At 41.9% G+C, this 17,204-nt stretch overlaps 1 long non-coding RNA gene across 2 annotated transcripts in view; it reads right to left on the reverse strand.

Moving 5' to 3' along the window:
- The window catches only part of LOC309708150, a 431,095-nt gene extending 417,912 nt beyond the window's left edge, over positions 1-13,183 (reverse strand). The window contains exons 1-2 of one of the 2 annotated variants that reach the window (XR_014277185.1): positions 12,645-13,183; positions 11,969-12,411 (exon numbers count right to left, since the gene is read on the reverse strand). This is a non-coding gene — a long non-coding RNA (uncharacterized lncRNA). Of the gene's footprint in view, positions 1-11,968; positions 12,412-12,631 lie in introns of both variants that reach the window. The other variant, XR_014277186.1, reaches the window with a different exon arrangement.
- Positions 13,184-17,204: the final 4,021 nt, after the last annotated feature.

A 17,204-nucleotide genomic window follows, 5' to 3' on the forward strand; every position in this document is an offset into this window, starting at 1 on the left:
AATGTGAGGCACCTTACACCTGCATTTTGTCTTCATAAACACGTTAGAGATTCAGAAATATGACAAAGGAAGCTAGAAATAATATGACAGCCGCGGCTACACTAACTAGGATAAGCAGGGTACAGTAGGGTAGACCACACCTCAACCGCCACCTTAAGTGGTGGGTGATCTGATAAGGATGATGAGAGTTATATAAAGGTGGGAACCCGCAATGCAGTACCATTCAGGCGGAGAGGACATCAGCAGAGTGAGAGAGAGAGAGAAACAAAAATGAGCACTGACAGGAAATGGACTGTGGAGGTATGGTTTGAGTTGGGACACGTGGAAGACATTATGGATGTGCATACAGTCAGAAAGAAGGTTAATCATGGTTCAGATCTCAAATGGACCAATAGTATTTGGAGCCAGTTATCTTAACTCAGTCCAGATCAGAACATACCTCTTCAAGAGCCATACCTTTTGCTTGGACTCTTAGGCAAGTGCAGGGTTCTGATGTCCATTTGCCAACCGCATGTTCTGTTGCTTGTTTCAGAGGAGAGCAGCTTGGGTGGTCTTCCATAAGTGGCGATACCTGAGGAGATGATGTTGAAAGGAAGGAACTGTATGCTCATCCTCAGTCGCAGGGAAGAGTGGTGGTTGGCTTCCCAGGGATGCCTCGAAGGTGAATAGACTAGTTGCCGAAGAGGTGAGGCTGTTGTGGGCGTACTCAATTCAGGAGAGTTGGGTGCTCCAGGTAGTTTCACTGGTGGAAGCAATACAGCAGAGCACGGTTGCTAGCTCCTGATTTGTCTGCTCAGCCTGGACGTTGGTCAGTGGGTGAAAACCAGAGGATAAACTGACCGTGACACCTGCCAGGTCAAAGTGGCCCTGGTGGGTATTGCGTATGTTCTAACCAGATGATACGCATTGTGGAGGTCCAGCTTTTTGAAGATGGTGACCACCTGGAGTAACTCAAAAGCAGATATTAGCAAGGGTAGAGGATACTTAATCCTGACAGTAATCTTATTAGGACCACAATGATCCATACAGGGTCTGGGAGTCTTGTCTTTCCTCTCAACAAAGGAGAAACATGCAAGAGGATGGCCAACTTATTCCAGCAGCGAGCGAATCAGTGATATATTTCTCCATCGCCTCACTTTCAGGTTTTGACAGGCTATAGAGCAGGGGTGGGCAACTCCAGGCCTCAAGAGCCCATGTCCTGCAGGTTTGTGTGTCCTTGATCCAACACAACTGATTTAAATGGCTAATTTACATCCTCAACATGTCATGAAGTTCTCCAGAGGACTGGTAATCAACTAATCATTTAATTCAGGTGTGTCGACCCAGGGTGTGTTGGCCCTGCTATAGAGCCAACTGGTGGGCAGAGGTGGGCAAGACCGATTGCACAATCATAGGCCCATGTGGAGGAAGAAACAAAGCCACATCCTTCTTAAACACCTCTGCTCATACAACCCCCCCCCCCCCCAAAAAAAAAAAACAACAACAACAACAAAAAAACAAAAAACAAAACAAAAAACGAGCGGTTCAGTATGATTGCTAGACAGTATTAGAGTGACAGGTTCAGTTATATCTGGCAGTTGTTAGTCATTTAGAGCCGTTATTTGAATAGTGTGGGACAGAGCTTGCTTTGCGATGTGTAATTTATATGCTAGGGAGGTGTGAGTGAAACTTTGCTCCACCCCAAGTCAACAAGCACTCGGAGTGATGGCCTGAATAGTGATTTTAGCAGAAATCATGAGACGCAGAGGAGAACAAGAGCCAGAGATTTCGCCCACCAGGACTCTGGTCAACCAAACCAAGGCATCCTGGGAGCTGGAGTTCTGCATCTCACATTGCGCCTGCAAATGATCTTCTACTCTTCTACACAAAGTTATTAAAGAGTTGAGGGATGATAATTCCCTCAGTTCGTCTTTTAGCTCATCACACAAATTATTTATCACTGTCCCCTTGAGGGCATCCTCTCCCCAGCCCATTTCTTACGCCAGAATCAGGAAATGAATTGAATAGTCAGCCATGCTTTGGTTACCTGGTTTCAGGTTCAGTAAACAATGGGCAGTTACCTCTGAGCTAGAGCCTTTATCAACCACTCTCCTAAATTTAGATAAAAACAGGATAGGAAATTTCTGGGTGAGCCTTTACTACATCCTGAGCCCATTTAAGAGCCCGATCACGGAGGAGCTGCACAAAAAAGGCAATCTTAACTCAGTCACTTTCATATGTTTTCTTTTGTTGTCAGAAAAGCAAAGTAAACTTGATCAGAAAACCAGCACAATTCTCCAACTCACCGGTGAAGGGTTGGTGGTTTGGAAACAATCTGTCAGGTGGCTCCAGTGGAGAGATCACAGGCGAGGAACAAATGGGTGGTGCCTAAAAATCCAGAGGGAGAGGTGGATTAGTTGGTTATGGTGCAGGGCTTACCTCTGTTGTTATGTGCGATTGTTTATCGCCCGCCGAAATATAACAAGGTGTTCTTATCAGAGTTCTCAGAGTTTCTTGCTGATTGTGCATCACGGTATGACCAGATCCTCCTGCTTGGTGATTTTAACATTCACGTTTGCTGTCCAGGGAAGCCCCTGGCCAAGGACTTTCTGGACTTAGTGATGTTAGGGAAAATATTCTAAAACACTTCTTCAGTAAAGACTCAGAGAAGAGAAACACACAGAACTTCTTGCTAGCAAGGGCAGCCTCCAGACTGAGACTCGCACTAAGAAACTGCCCCAATCTTTATTTATACTTCAGTAGGTGTGTGTGTGTGTGTGTGTGTGTGTGTGTGTGTGTGTGTGTGTGTGTGTCCTGCTGATCAAAGGGTCATGAGAGCACAAAAGGTACATCCTTGGTCAGGAAAGGGGGTAGTCTCCCCCACCCTAGATAACATGGTGAGGAAGTCCAGCAGTTCATCTATATGTAAAGAAGCACTTAAACTAAAACAGACATAGCTATGTTAATCCTGCCGTAAAACAATAAAACAAGGTATGAGCTCTCATGCTCCCAGACGTGGGGGTGCATTCCTGGGATGCACCCCAAGCCTGCAGCCTGTTAGAGATCACACACAATTAATTATATGCCTCTAAGTATACATGGTTGAATATTTTCTAATATAAATAACTACATGCAGTATTCTACCATATGCAAACTTATATCACTAAAAGATTATACTGACTACTAAATACAATTTTCCATTGACAAGTGAACTCTTTTAATTTTGTCCAATCTGTTAGTGGTGCCACTCAAGAACGTGGTCACACACTGGACTTAGTTTTAGCTCATGGTTTATCTGTTTGCAATGTACGGGTTGAAGATGCAGTATTTTCTGATCATATGCCTATCTTATTTGATATTGCTCCTTCTAACGCTTTTGCAAATCAGGCTGCACCTATTCGATGTTATCGTGCCTTTGGCTCTGATTCTGCTGAACGGTTTTCTATACTGTTTGACAAATTAATGTCTTATGCCCCTGAGTTGCCCACTGCAGATGACCTACTTTTGTATTTTGACTTTGCTTGTAAATCTGTGCTTGATGTTGTTGCCCCTTTGAGACTAAGAAAATGTAAATCTAAGACTAGTCCTTGGTTAACAGATCGTACCCGAGGTATTAGAAGACAATGTAGGAAATGTGAAAGACAATGGAAAAAAGACAGATTGCATGTCTCCCTGGAAGCCCTAAAGATTAGTTGGAAAACTTATCAGAGGGCAGTTAAGGCCGATAAACACTCCTACTTTTCTCAATTTATTTCAGCCAACTCTCACAACCCTCGTGTTTTATACAATACGATTAATTCTGTACTTAACTTGGAGGGTTACAACCTTTTACCGTCCTCTGAGGCTATGTGCAATACGTTTATTACCTTTTTTGTGGACAAGATTGCTAGCCTGAGGCCTCTGATTCCACTTATTGTTGAGCCGGCCATGCATCCTCCTTGCTCAAGCCTATTCCCTGCTTTTGCACCGATTTCTCTGCGCAACTTAGAGGAGTTGGTGCTACATGCTAAGCCCTGTGCCTCCCTGAATGATGTTGTTACTCCCCGCTTTCTCCAAAAAGTATTTCCCATCATTGGACCTTATATCCTGAAAATTATCAATACTAGTCTGTTAACCGGTCAAGTTCCTAGTGGGTTTAAACATGCAGTCATACACCCCTTACTTAAGAAACCTGGCCTTGATAGTTCTACTATGTCAAATTTTAGACCTATCTCCAAGCTTCCCTTTTTAAGCAAGATCTTGGAGAGGATTGTACATACCCAACTGTTGGATTATTTGAGCGACTCGCAACTGTCTGAAATCTTCCAATCTGGTTTTAAGCCCTTTCACAGTACGGAGACAGCTCTTGTTAAAGTTATGAATGACATTCTTGTTGCTACTGATCGTGGTAAATATGCTGTGCTTGTGTTATTGGACATGACAGCTGCATTTGACACAGTGGACCACGACCTGCTGATCTCCCTGATTTGGCATTGTCATGGATAAAATCATATCTTTCCGAAAGGAGTTTTTGTGTCAAGCTGGGACTGGCCGCTTCCTCTGTGGCCCCTCTGCTTTGGGGTGTGCCCCAGGGATCTATCCTTGGGCCATTATTTTTCTCGCTGTATTTACTCCCCCTTGGTGCGATTTTTCGTAAACACGGAGTGTCATTTCATTTGTATGCCGATGACTGTCAGCTTTACTTACCTTTTAGTCATTTGGATACCTCCCCATGTCAACCACTGCTTGACTGTCGATATTAAATTATGGATGGCAAATAATTTTTTGAATTTTAATGGTCGCAAAACGGAAGTAATTTTATATGGCCCGCATCGTTCTACTGATACCCCAGATGTTGATTTTGGTGATTTGACCTCTCATCTGAAAAGTTCAATCACTAATCTTGGTGTTAAACTTGATTCTGTGCTTACTTTTGAAGGTCATGTAAATGGGGTGGTAAAATCAGCTTTTTATTACCTCAGACGCCTGTTGAAGGTTAAGCCTCTCCTTTCTAAACCCAATTTGGAAACTCTTATTCATGCTTTTATCACCTCACGTCTGGACTATTGTAATTCCCTTTTAATAGGGGTTGGGTCGGGCACCTTGTCACGCCTGCAGTTAGTGCAAATTGCGGCGGCGCGATTTTTAACCGGTAGTAGGAAATTCGATCACATCACTCCGGTTCTGGCTTCCTTGCATTGGCTTCCCATTGAATTTAGTGTTCGTTTTAAAGTCCTTTTATTGGTTTTTAAATCTTTAAATGGTCTGGCTCCTGTCTACTTATCTGATTTGCTGAAGCCACATGTTCCTCCTCGCTCGCTCGATTCAGCTGAGCAGCTGCTGCTGTCGGTCCCTAAGTCGCGGCTGAAATGCAGAGGAGACCGTGCCTTTTCAATTGCGGCTCCGATGCTCTGGAATAACCTTCCCCTCCAAATTAGACAAGCGTCATCAGTGCAGGTCTTTAAGTCCAGATTGAAAACCTATTTTTATTCCCTGGCTTTTAACTCTGTAGGAAACTGACACCTTCTTATTTATTTTATTGTATGTAATGATTTTATGGTATTTTTAATTTGGTAGTTGTTTTGATCTGTGTTGTTCAGCACTTTGGTCTGCCTGGTGTGTTCTTAAAGTGCTATACAAATAAACGATGATGATGATGATGATGATGATGATGATGATGATGATGATGATGATGATGATGATGATGATGATGATGATGAAAGGGGGTGGCTGACCCAAAGCTTGTTTGACGGTGGTGAGTTCGCTATTGATGCCGGAGCATTTGCTCATGTCATTCCAGTAAGGCTTCTTGGGTGGTGAGAGTACAACGCACAAAGTCAGAGTCTGCTGAGTCCATAGTTGGCTGGATCATTCTGTCAAGGCGGCTGACACGACTCAAATGCAGGACTCTGAATGATCACAATAAAGGAGAGTTTATTTACAGAAGTGGACACCAGGTGCTATATACAATGGTGAAGAATGGGGCTCCAGGGAATCCAGGGGAGGAAAATAATTCCTACTCTTCACTTCTCAAAACCAGTCAGTCACATGTCCGAACTCGCATTCCACACTGATGCTCACTCACATACACACTTGTCATCATGGTTCAAGGAAAACAGGGAGGGATCCAGGAAGGTCCACACTAGGGAGAGGGTGATGAGCAGCAGGTGAGTTAATTGCCAGCAGGTGAATTGGCCAAAGGCAGGAACCCACAACGGAGTACCAGCAGGAGAGTGAGGAGAGAGAGAAAAAACAACAAGCACTGACAGAAAACCAGAGGACCGGAGGACCATGATACAGATTCCATTCATTAGAGCACAACCACATGCACTTTAAATTCATGCATTAAACCACAGAGAGCAAGAAAATATGATAGAAACATCTGTTTGTCATAGAAAATCAAAATATGTGCACACATATCTTTGCTTTTTCTTTCTCAAACTGGAATTATGCTTTTTCAACATTCAGGGAGTCTGCTCTGTTTCATTTGGTATGTACCTAATGCACTTACAGCTGTCAGTGTTTCTATTATGGACCAACATCCCAGTGGTCCATCAAATCAACTGAAACATTCTTCACACTTACACGCATCACTGGAGAAGTAGAAATCCTTGTGCACGTACAGTATCACAACTGAACGCTTATATGTGTGCATTCATGCAAACACATACATTTGATCTCAGTGTCTCTCCTACTCTTTGGACCTTTTGTTTATGTGCATACTTGCAAAAGGAAAGCATCTCTTTGTCAGGTTAATAAGAAGTTAATTGGCAAGTTGGTTCAGAGCAGGTCAAGCAGTCTGCTGCGAGTCTCTGATACAGCCAAACACCAATTAGTCTTTGTCTGACCCAGAGACAAAGAGAAAGAGCACGCTGGTGTGGCGACCAAAGAAGGTAAAACTAGTTTTGCTCTGTGTTTTAATTAACACAAATATTAGGTTAAATCTTTATTTCCACCCTGTTACTCAACTGTAATTTTTTGGAGAAGTATGAAATGTCAGACTTCTTCCATCATCATTATTGTTGAGTAGGATGTGAGTGATGATGACAGTCAGCATTCAAACCCGTTTAAAAATATTATGTAAGTTCTGCAATCTCATCCCCCTGCATCTTATCCACACACAAGGCTGCAGTACTTTGTAATTTAATCTCATGCTCTTTTAGGAGGTGTAACAATTCTCCAAAATCACAAATTAGTTTTTGTGAGGAAGAAGAAGAACACATAATATATAAAACAAATAATTTTTCTGAATTTTACAGTATTTCCAGTTCACCCATTACCTTAGAAGTCTTTAAATACTGCAGAGTCCACAAACTGATTTTCCAAGGCATTAACAGATCCACATAAAGTTCCTGTACAACACGCATAACATAAACTGATCAGGGATTATATTATGACCACTGCCAGGTGAAGTGAATAATACTGATTATCTCTTCATCATGGCACCTATTCGTAGTCAGATATACAGTCCGGATCAAAAGTTTAACACTACTTGAAAAATGGCAAAAAAAATCATATTTTGCATAGTAGAGCTTCAGCATGCAACAAGAAGAAATGGGAGAGACTTTGAGCATGAAATTTATTGAAAAGAACACATAAACTGAAACAGGCTGTTTTACAGCTGATTAAAAGTTTAGGATGTAATGCTGGTAATATCTTGGTTCCAGACACCACAGCACACCTTCAGGGGTCAAGTGGAGTCCATGCCTCAGTGGGTCAGGGCTGTTGTGGCAGCAAACAGGGGACCAACACAAAATTAGGCTGGTGTTCATATCAGCATATTTTAAATACTTCTCATATTATTTTTTTTTTCAGTTCAGTACCATAAAACTTTACTAAAAGTGAACTCTGAGGGTACTAATGGTGAGAAAAGTTGATTTTTCCATGTTTTGGTTTGAATTTTAAAAACAAGTTGTGACTTTAGGTTTAAGTTTTTTTGTTGCTCTCAATTCTTTTCTTTTTTTTTTTTTGCCTGTCCCATTTCGTTCTTTAGCCGTCAGAATTGTTGTCTGAAGACCAACAAATCACTTTTTTTTTTTTTTTTTATTGTCACATCACATGTGCAGGCACACTGGCACAGCACATGCGAGTGAAATTCTTGTGTGCGAGCCCCACAAGCAACAGAGATGTGCAAACACAACAACACAAACGAGCAAAATACAAGAATGGCCAACCTGAAACTAATAAATATATGTACAATATATAATAGTGTATGCATTTCTGGATGTGTATACTAAATATTTTCCTACGTGTGTGTGTGTGTGTGTGTGTGTGTGTGTGTATACACATTTTTACAAATTAAATAGTAAAAAAAAATAAATAAATAAAAAAAAATAAATAAAAATAATAATAATAATAATAATAATAAAATATATAAAATATACAGAGTTGAATATGTGCAAAACAAGTGGCATTTATATACAGTGTGGAGTGCATAATGTTGAAGTTCCAGTAGTGAAGCTGAGGTGTCTATGACGTGTTCAGCAGTCTGATGGCCTGATGGAAAAAGCTGTCTCTCAGTCTGCTGGTACGGGACCGGATGCTGCAGAACCTCCTTCCTGATGGAAGCAGTCTGAACAGTTTATGGCTGGGGTGACTGGAGTCCTTGATGATCCTCCCCGCTTTCCTCAGGCAGCGCTTCCTGTAGATGTCTTGGAGGGAGGGAAGCTCACCTCCAATTATCCGTTCAGAGCACCGCACTACTCACTGGAGAGCTTTGCAGTTGTAGGCGGTGCTGTTGCCATACCAGGTGGTGATGCATCCAGTGAGGATGCTCTCAATGGCACAGCGATAGAAGGTCCTGAGGATGCGGGGGCTCATGCCGAATCTTTTCAGTCTCCTGAGAAAGAAGAGGCGCTGCTGCGCCTTCTTCACTGTTTTGTTTGTGTGTACTGACCACGTAAGATCCTCAGCCAGGTGTACGCCAAGGAACCGGAAGCTGCTCACTCTCTCCACAGCAGCGCCGTTGATGGTGATGGGGGTGTGTACTTCTCTGCACCTCCGGAAGTCCACTATCAACTCCTTTGTCTTTGCGACGTTGAGGGTGAGATGGTTGTCTTGACACCAGTAGGTCAGGGCGCTGACCTCCAAGGATACCCAATGGATTTACTTTGCCAAACGGATCATCACGGCCTTCCGTATTGGTCCATTTGATCAACCTTTGTTGTTATTATTTATTTTATTTTATTTTCAGTTGTTACAGACGGGACAGACATGACTTAGGGATAGGAAAGGGAGAAAGAAAGCTGAAGGAAAAGAAAAACAGAAGGGAAGAGGGACAGTGAGCAAGGCCACTTAAAAAGAGAAAGAAGAGAAAAAAAATCCCCTGGATCACCTGTTGAGAGAAAAAGAAGAGAAAACAAGCAAAAAAAACAGAGCAACATACTAAACACAACACCATCACGTTAATCTAGCTAAGTGTAAACAGCAGTAAATACTAAATATTGAATGTTGTTGTGCGGCACGTAGGACAGACAGCGCACAATGTGCTTGGAAATAGCAGCCAATAAAGGTGTAGTTTATGTCTATGAACAGTGAACACCTGTGTGGATCAGCGCGCTTGTATTCAAAAGGTTTCCCCATGTAATGGTCTGCAACAGGATGTAGAGAGCCATAGCCCTGTTCCGCAGGGCATGAAGCAGGCATGGAGGAGATCCAGGCCCCAGAGTGCGAGAGCCCAAGGAGGACCACCGGAGGGGCATCTGTGCCACCCTCCTGGGAAGAGCTGAGGAGAGCCCCAGATGAGGGGTCGCCCAGTAGCCACGGAGCAGAAGCCCGAGGGGGCCGTAGTGGCGTGCCCGCTGGCTCTGCCGGCAGCCAGCTGTGCCAGAGTGAACCGAGCCGCAGGCCCAGAGGCCCGAGGGCCCCCTTTGCCCCAGAAGAGGCCTGACCGAGCAACAGGCACCAGGCCCCGCCAAGTAGTCACCGGGAGTGAGCTGGTACATATCTGAGCGCCCAGCCCCGGACACCAAGAACCACCAACGCACTGACCCCTGAGGGCATCAGTCACTGGCAGGGAGTGTGGTGAGGGGAGATCCCAGAGAGGTGGAGTCTAAGACCCGACCTGACATATAAACACAGACCAACAGGCACACACAGACACAAACATGCATTCCCACCCTCATGCACACATATACAAATACTCAGCACTCACCCAACATAAGGATAGACACACATGGACATTGAACACACAAATCACACTCCCCAAACAAACTCTATACCCCGTATCCAGGTACCCTCGCCCTGGAGGGGGAAACGGCACTTAGACCCAGGAGATGTTAGCCTTTCCCCAGGGGTGGAGGCAAGCAGACGGCCCCAGGCTCCGCAGCAGCAGGGAGGCCCTGCATCCCAGATCCCAATCGGACGGCCAACACCTCCTCCCAGCCCCCCTGCCCCGATGGCCAGCAGAGAACAGGGGTGTGTGAAGACCCCAAACCTCCCTCCTCTCGCTCATGTGTAGTGTTGCTGCGTGTTGTTCTAAGGTGCATTTAAAACACGGGAAAGCATGATGCTGCTGCCAGAGAGAAGCAGGTGTTAGCATGGCCAACAATTCTTTAAAAGTTTGGATTTTAAAAGATGAACTTGAAAATTTGCAGCTCCTAAGCTGCCACTTTTGGGAGAGGAAAAAGAAACCTACATTCATGCATATTCAAGATGGGGGGGGGGGGGGGGGGGGGCACTATGAATAAATTGTATTTTTAAAAGAAGAAAGAAAATAGAAATAGATGTCAACGGGAACGTCCCACAGTTGACTAGAATTCTGAATCATAAAATAGAAAATTGACATATGTAAAGTCATAGTGAAGTGCATTTCTGGATCAAAGTGCATTCATTTTGAGCAGCCTTTAATAGCTTTGTATTATAAAATGCCCTAAATCTTTAATTGAAAAAAGTGTTGTGACATTACACCTTAAGTAACTGGTTTCCATGGAGCCATATATTTTATGTTTGGATTTATTTAAAAATTAAAAATACTTAGTTTTAGCTAATTTATGTGCCACTAATTTAGGAAAATATCTCAATATCTAAAAATTCAAAGTACAGGAAAAATATGCCAGACACTCACATAAGGAACTCATGCCCCTAAGTTATCGTTAATTTACTGTAGTGCATTGTCTTTACTTCATTTGGTTTTATGAGAAGAATCAACTCTTCAACTCTTTAATGTAGTTTAGTACTGGATTCAAAATATCCCAACAAAAGCACTTCCACTTCTAGCAGTAAGACTTGAAAACTTCCACATTCTCCATGTGTGGAAACATGCATTTTGATTTTTCTTTGTCAGCACAAATACTTAAAAAGACTCAATATGTGCTATTTTTCTGTCTCTTTTGGCTTTTATCCCAAAGCTGTTTTATATTCTGAACTGGGGCATTGACAATGCCAGTGGAAAGGAAAATAAACTCGCACCCTAAAAACTGCAGTAGCATAAATTCAGCCTTTCCTTTCACACATATCTCAGCATGCAGAAACTATCCGGGCAGTACTAACTTTATCTTAAACTTAAGCAAGATCTGTTGCTGTGGTATATAATATACATATGCTTTATAGGAGAGAGAAAAACTGTAAGTACCGAGAAGCTGAAAGGGAAAAAGAGCAACTTTTCAGGTAACCCAGGTAGACATGCTGCAATGTCTTTATTTGGAATCGTGGAATCTGGAATCTCGTACATGTTTTTTTCTTTCTTACAATATCCACCCATCCATTAACCTTTCTTTATCCATTTCAGGCTGTAGTTGGGCTAGAGGTTATTCTAATTGTCACTGGACAATAAGACGATTATGCCAGATCAGGTCACCAATCTATGACAGGGCTAACACAGAACATCACACGCTCACCCCAATTGAGAAATAGGTGTTGACCTAACATGTATATCTTTGGACCCAACTCCACATGGAGGGGCTTCATCCAGTGGATTCAAACCCAAAGCCCTCTTGCTGTGACACCAAGTAATTTTATGAAAAATTAGGAAACCCCATGTCATACTGATTTAATAGTGAAATTATATTACTACATGTGGCGAGACGAGGTTGGGATATAAAGTAAATACTCTTCAGTTTTAAAGAACGACAACGCCACCCTGGGAATTTCACCCAGAGAATACTGGAAATGACACTAAATCACCAAAAAGGCACTTAGGTTCGCTATACTCAATCCAGAGACGAGGTTCAATAATAAACAAATTGACAATTTATTGGTAATTATTTAAAACACCGAATAAAAACATAATCATAAATATTCAAATACAAATATGCTTAAAAAGGTATTCAGAGCTGAGGCTTACCAGTGGAGGGGCAGGGATGCCACACACAACTAAAGAAAGAAAACACACCAAAACACAAGTGCAACACACTATCACACACTCACACTAATAAACTAGACAAGGCAGGTGTGTACACTCAAGGGATCCCACCACCAAGGCACCCTAGTCTCCTCCACGTCGGCACTCCGCATCTGAATAAAAGAAACAAAGAAAATGTTAATATATTACAACAAACTAATGTGTAGCACCGGGGGATAACCCAACTGCAGGACCACACTGGTGATCTACAGCTAGAAAAAGGGCCTCCCACCAGTGGTGTAACAGAAAATCCAAACTACAAATCAAAAAGCAATAAAACAACATACAATCTGAATAAAACTCTAAAATCTGGAGCAAACGGAATCGCCGTACTGCTCCAACTTGCCGTCCACACGACGATAAGTTAACAGTCAATCAATATGCACGCCAGCTGACTCCAATAACCGGCATGCATATGGCCGTTGTCCACGCCGACGTCCACTGTAAAAGCTGACAGCAGCAGGGAAAGAATTCTCACAACGGGAACAGACGGTAAAAGCACAGCAAGGCAAAACAGCAGCACTTCAGTTCGCGTAGCTTGGCGCAAAACTAAGGCCCACACTTCCTGCGAAACATAATAAATAATTACTATAAAAGAACAATAGAAGGCAGAGAGCGTAACAAAAGTTGATTACGTACCAAGTAAGCCGGGTCACAGAACGTAAGCAGAATAGCTCAGAGGAGGCTTCTATAGCTACGACCAGCCGCGATGGAGGCTTCAGAAGAATAACCCGCAAATGATCTCCACCACACCGAGGGGAAGTCAGGTGACCAAAAAGGAGATCACAGGCAAGCGACGCAGAGACACTCAAATGGCCACTATTTATACCAGCGCCCCCTAATGGGCCAGGCTGAAAGTGGGTTGGACCGAAGGATAACATTCATCCTGCCATATACAGTAATGCAGATTTTATTTTAACTTAAATTGTAATTCTAATAAATGTGCTCAGTATGGTCATCTGTTTAGAACCCAAGGAGAGAAAAACAAACAAAAACAAAGAAAAATCACTAGCTCTGTTTGCTGTTGCTTACACTGTGCATGAGTGACTTTGCCTCAAAAGTTAAACAGAAAAATTACTGGGATAAACGGATAAAGTGGAATTTGGCAGTTGTGGAAATCCTGTGATGGTAGCATGGGAAGTAAGTCAGAATAACTAAATTTCATATTCTGACTGTTATCAGCTGAGCTGCGGTGCTGCTCTTTGTGGATTTAGCCAAGAGAATTCAACAAGATAAGCTGATGTTCCATGAGCTATCGTGGCTGATTTCCAACCCCTAGACAGTATTAAACTAGAATTCAGCGAGTGAATCTAATCAGTATCATGACCTTAAATTTGATTTAATGTCTGCTACCCTTGACATAACCCCACACTTACAATGAACACTGTACTAGACTAAGATAGCACATCACATTAAACTGTACAGTACTATAAACTATCCAGTATAGCATGCGCTAAACTGTATTTTCACCATCATTTCTATTTGTAAAGCACTTTAAAAACAACCACAGCTGACACAAAATGCTGTACATTAGAACAAAATAATACAATCACATAAGATATAAATAAAAGCCAAAACATAAATAACAACAATAATAATAATAAATTCTTTAGTTAATAAATAATTTAATTAAAAGAGAAACTAAGTCTCACTAACATCAAAAGCCAAAGAATAAAAATGGGTTTTAAGACGTGCTTTAAAAGTGGGCAGTGAAGGGGCCTCTCTAATGTGCAGGGGCAAGTTATTCCATAATTTAGGAGCCACAATAGAAAAGGCCCTGTCGCCTCTGAGCTTCCCCCTGGATCACGGTACTTCCAGGAGCAGCTGGTCAGCAACCTTTGAGTAACACAAAGTAGTATACCTAAATTAGTTTTGCAGGACACAATTCTTCAACCCTGAGAGTGTCACACATTAATGTCCTTTTTTCCCCCTTTCATTGGAAAATACAGCAGTTGTACTTTAAGCTGCAAGAACAGTTTATGAGTTTGTTCATATCTGTTGATATGAACTGTTAGAAACACTGCATTTAAAATTACCTGCCGCTTAGCACACATTACTCCCTCTATCCTTTATCCTCTTCTATAGAGCTTTATGGTGAAGTGCCGCAACAAGAGTCGCAGTATAGTACAATAAATGATACAAAATATAATATAAAATAGGAATGATCTTTATGTGTTATGGTTCTTTTCATTTAAGTTCAAATCAGTTTGATGTCTCCGAGAGAAAATAATAATTCACTTAAATGTTTTATAGATAAAGTAACAAACCTATTTTGAAAATGTAAGCAGTAGAAAGATTATAGGTATTTATGTCAAAATGTAGTGAGTGAATATAAAAACTTGTACTTTGACACTGTACTTAAGAGTTAAGTACAGTGTATTTAAATGTATCTATGTCTATACTTTGTATGCTTCATTATGTAGAGTTGCTTTATACTTTAGGCAACAGTTGGAGAAAGACTGTTTTAACGTGAAAATGCCTTCAAAGGCTGGTTGAGGATGACTTCATTTTGAATACAAGATGGACTAGAGGCAAAAAAGCAGCATAAAAGAAGAAGGAAGAGAGTCAGGGTTGAAGTTGTTAGACATTTAAAAAAAAAATATTGACAGTTCAAAAAGCCTGGAAAAAACCCCAGTAAGTGCAAAAGCCAAAGTACACCAAAAGTCACTAATTAGAAATATAATCCCAGTGCCAACTAAACTACTCCATAATAAAAAAAAAAGTACAATTTTGAATAAAAAAAATCCTAAAGCAACAATGAAATAAAAAAGGTATAAAAGTGAAATGCATATTTGCCCTGCAGAGCGTCCTTAGAAAAGCCAAGGGGCTACAATTAAAACACTGCCAAAATGGAAAACAGCAAGCACAGCCACTAGCCAGACTGCGCGCACTCTTCTTGAATTTATATTAGAAACAATACAAGAGAGCTACTGCACATACAAAGTGGAAAGCAAAGTTCACAAAACACAATTCTGGATGAAACTTTGGATGGAAAGAAATAGCAAAGCTCTTAAAAGTCCTTCTTTGAGCTTTTATCTCTGGTGATATAACTCTTGGATCCAGCCAGGAGCACAAGGACTGCAGCTGGGACATGGACATTTCTTTTGCTAGAGCAACAAATAAGTGCCTTTCCTCATGTGTAAAAAATCTGGTGCAATACCTGATGTAGCATATTTACGCCATCAATGACACTATACAGGGTAAGCAAGACAGACAGTACTTGCCCAAGTGAAATCTAAGTAGAGAAATCCATTCAAACCTACTGAAGTGAATAAATCTCAAAAAACTACATGTTTCCATCCATTATGTAAATTACTTCGAACCTGTGATGTCATGGTCCTGGGTCGTTGACCCAGCGTTTTGTGTTTATTCTGATTTGTATTAGTTTAGGGTTGACCCTGAAGTTAGTGTATATTCAGCCCTACCTGTGTCTGTCCTTGGTGCTCTGTTCTTGTCCCCATGTTGTAAATCAGTCCATGTGTTCCCTGCTTTACTTTGTCGGCTCGTACTGTCACGGCTGGCGGAGTGAGCCGTGTGGTGTGGAGGAAAAGGAGGACCCAAAATGCAGCAAACTGATGATACGAGTGATGTTTATTTACAAGGTGGAGGTGGCAAAAGCAGGCAACGCAGCATGAGCAATTACAAACGGAAACCTAAACTGGGAGAAACTAAGTGACAAACCTGAGACCATTCAAAAGGGGTGCGGGGCAGAGAGACGCAGAGACAGGAACACCATTGAACGCAGAAGAACGCAGATAACGCAGTGATACATGGATGAACGCAGACGAGCCGACAAAGAACACAGACCGACACCCACTAAATATACACACACACAAGGTAATCAGGTAATCACACACAGGAGGGAAGAACAGCTGAACCTAATACACATGAGGACCGGAGGAGACACAGACTTTCAGAATAAGACAGGAACTCTAGGAAACGAGCCTACAAAGTAAAGCAGGGAACACACGGGGACAAGAACAGAGCACCAAGGACAGACACAGGTAGGGCTGAATATACACTAACTTCAGGGTCAACCCTAAACTAATACAAATCAGAATAAACACAAAACGCTGGGTCAACGACCCAGGACCATGACATGTGATCACAGTCAGCTTGAGCTTGTCAGGCTGAGAGTTCAGTAGCATGCATGTATACTGAGGTTGACCCTTTTCTCAGGAGATTGACTGGAGACCATCATGCAAAACCAGCTGCTTCTGCTTTCAAATATGTGAAATCAATTAGAATCTGTATTCTATTATATACAGACTCATGTGTGGTTATAGAGGAAACATTAGCAAGTAATTAAGCATGTTACTTCTTCTCTGGTTAATCAGTTTGGCCAAAAGGTGTAACGTAGAGGAGCTAGGGTTAGCAAGGAAAGCCTTGATGTCATGTCTGATTTAATGATCAAAGGAAAATTCAAAAGGTGAGGATTCCTTTAGCCTTATGGATGGTAAATTGACTTGTTCTTATATAATGCTTTTCTACTCCATCCAAGCACTCAAAGGGCTTTAAACAAGTTGCTTCATTCACCTATTCAGACAAGCACTTTTTTCTTTTCTATCTAATATTCACACACATTCATACTTTGATGAATACATTGAATAGCAACTTGGGGTTAATATTGTGCAAAGGATAATTGGCATGCAGACCAGAGCTGCCAAGGATCAAACCACCAACCTTCAGATTAGCAGATAACCTCCTCTACCTCCTGTGCCACCCTAAAACTCAGCGTGACACTACTGGAAATTTATCTATAAAAAATACTGTCTAAAATGTATCACCACGTGTTTACAGGCCGAGGAGAAAGCACTTGCTCAGAACTGAAGAAGCCTCTTCAATGAGAGATGAAACATTAAACAAATCCAGTCGCCTGCTTTTCAAGCTCCTTGCTTTGATTTAT

The sequence above is a fragment of the Aulonocara stuartgranti genome (assembly GCF_965226115.1).
Source record: "Aulonocara stuartgranti genome assembly, chromosome: 6".
NCBI lineage: Eukaryota > Metazoa > Chordata > Actinopteri > Cichliformes > Cichlidae > Aulonocara > Aulonocara stuartgranti.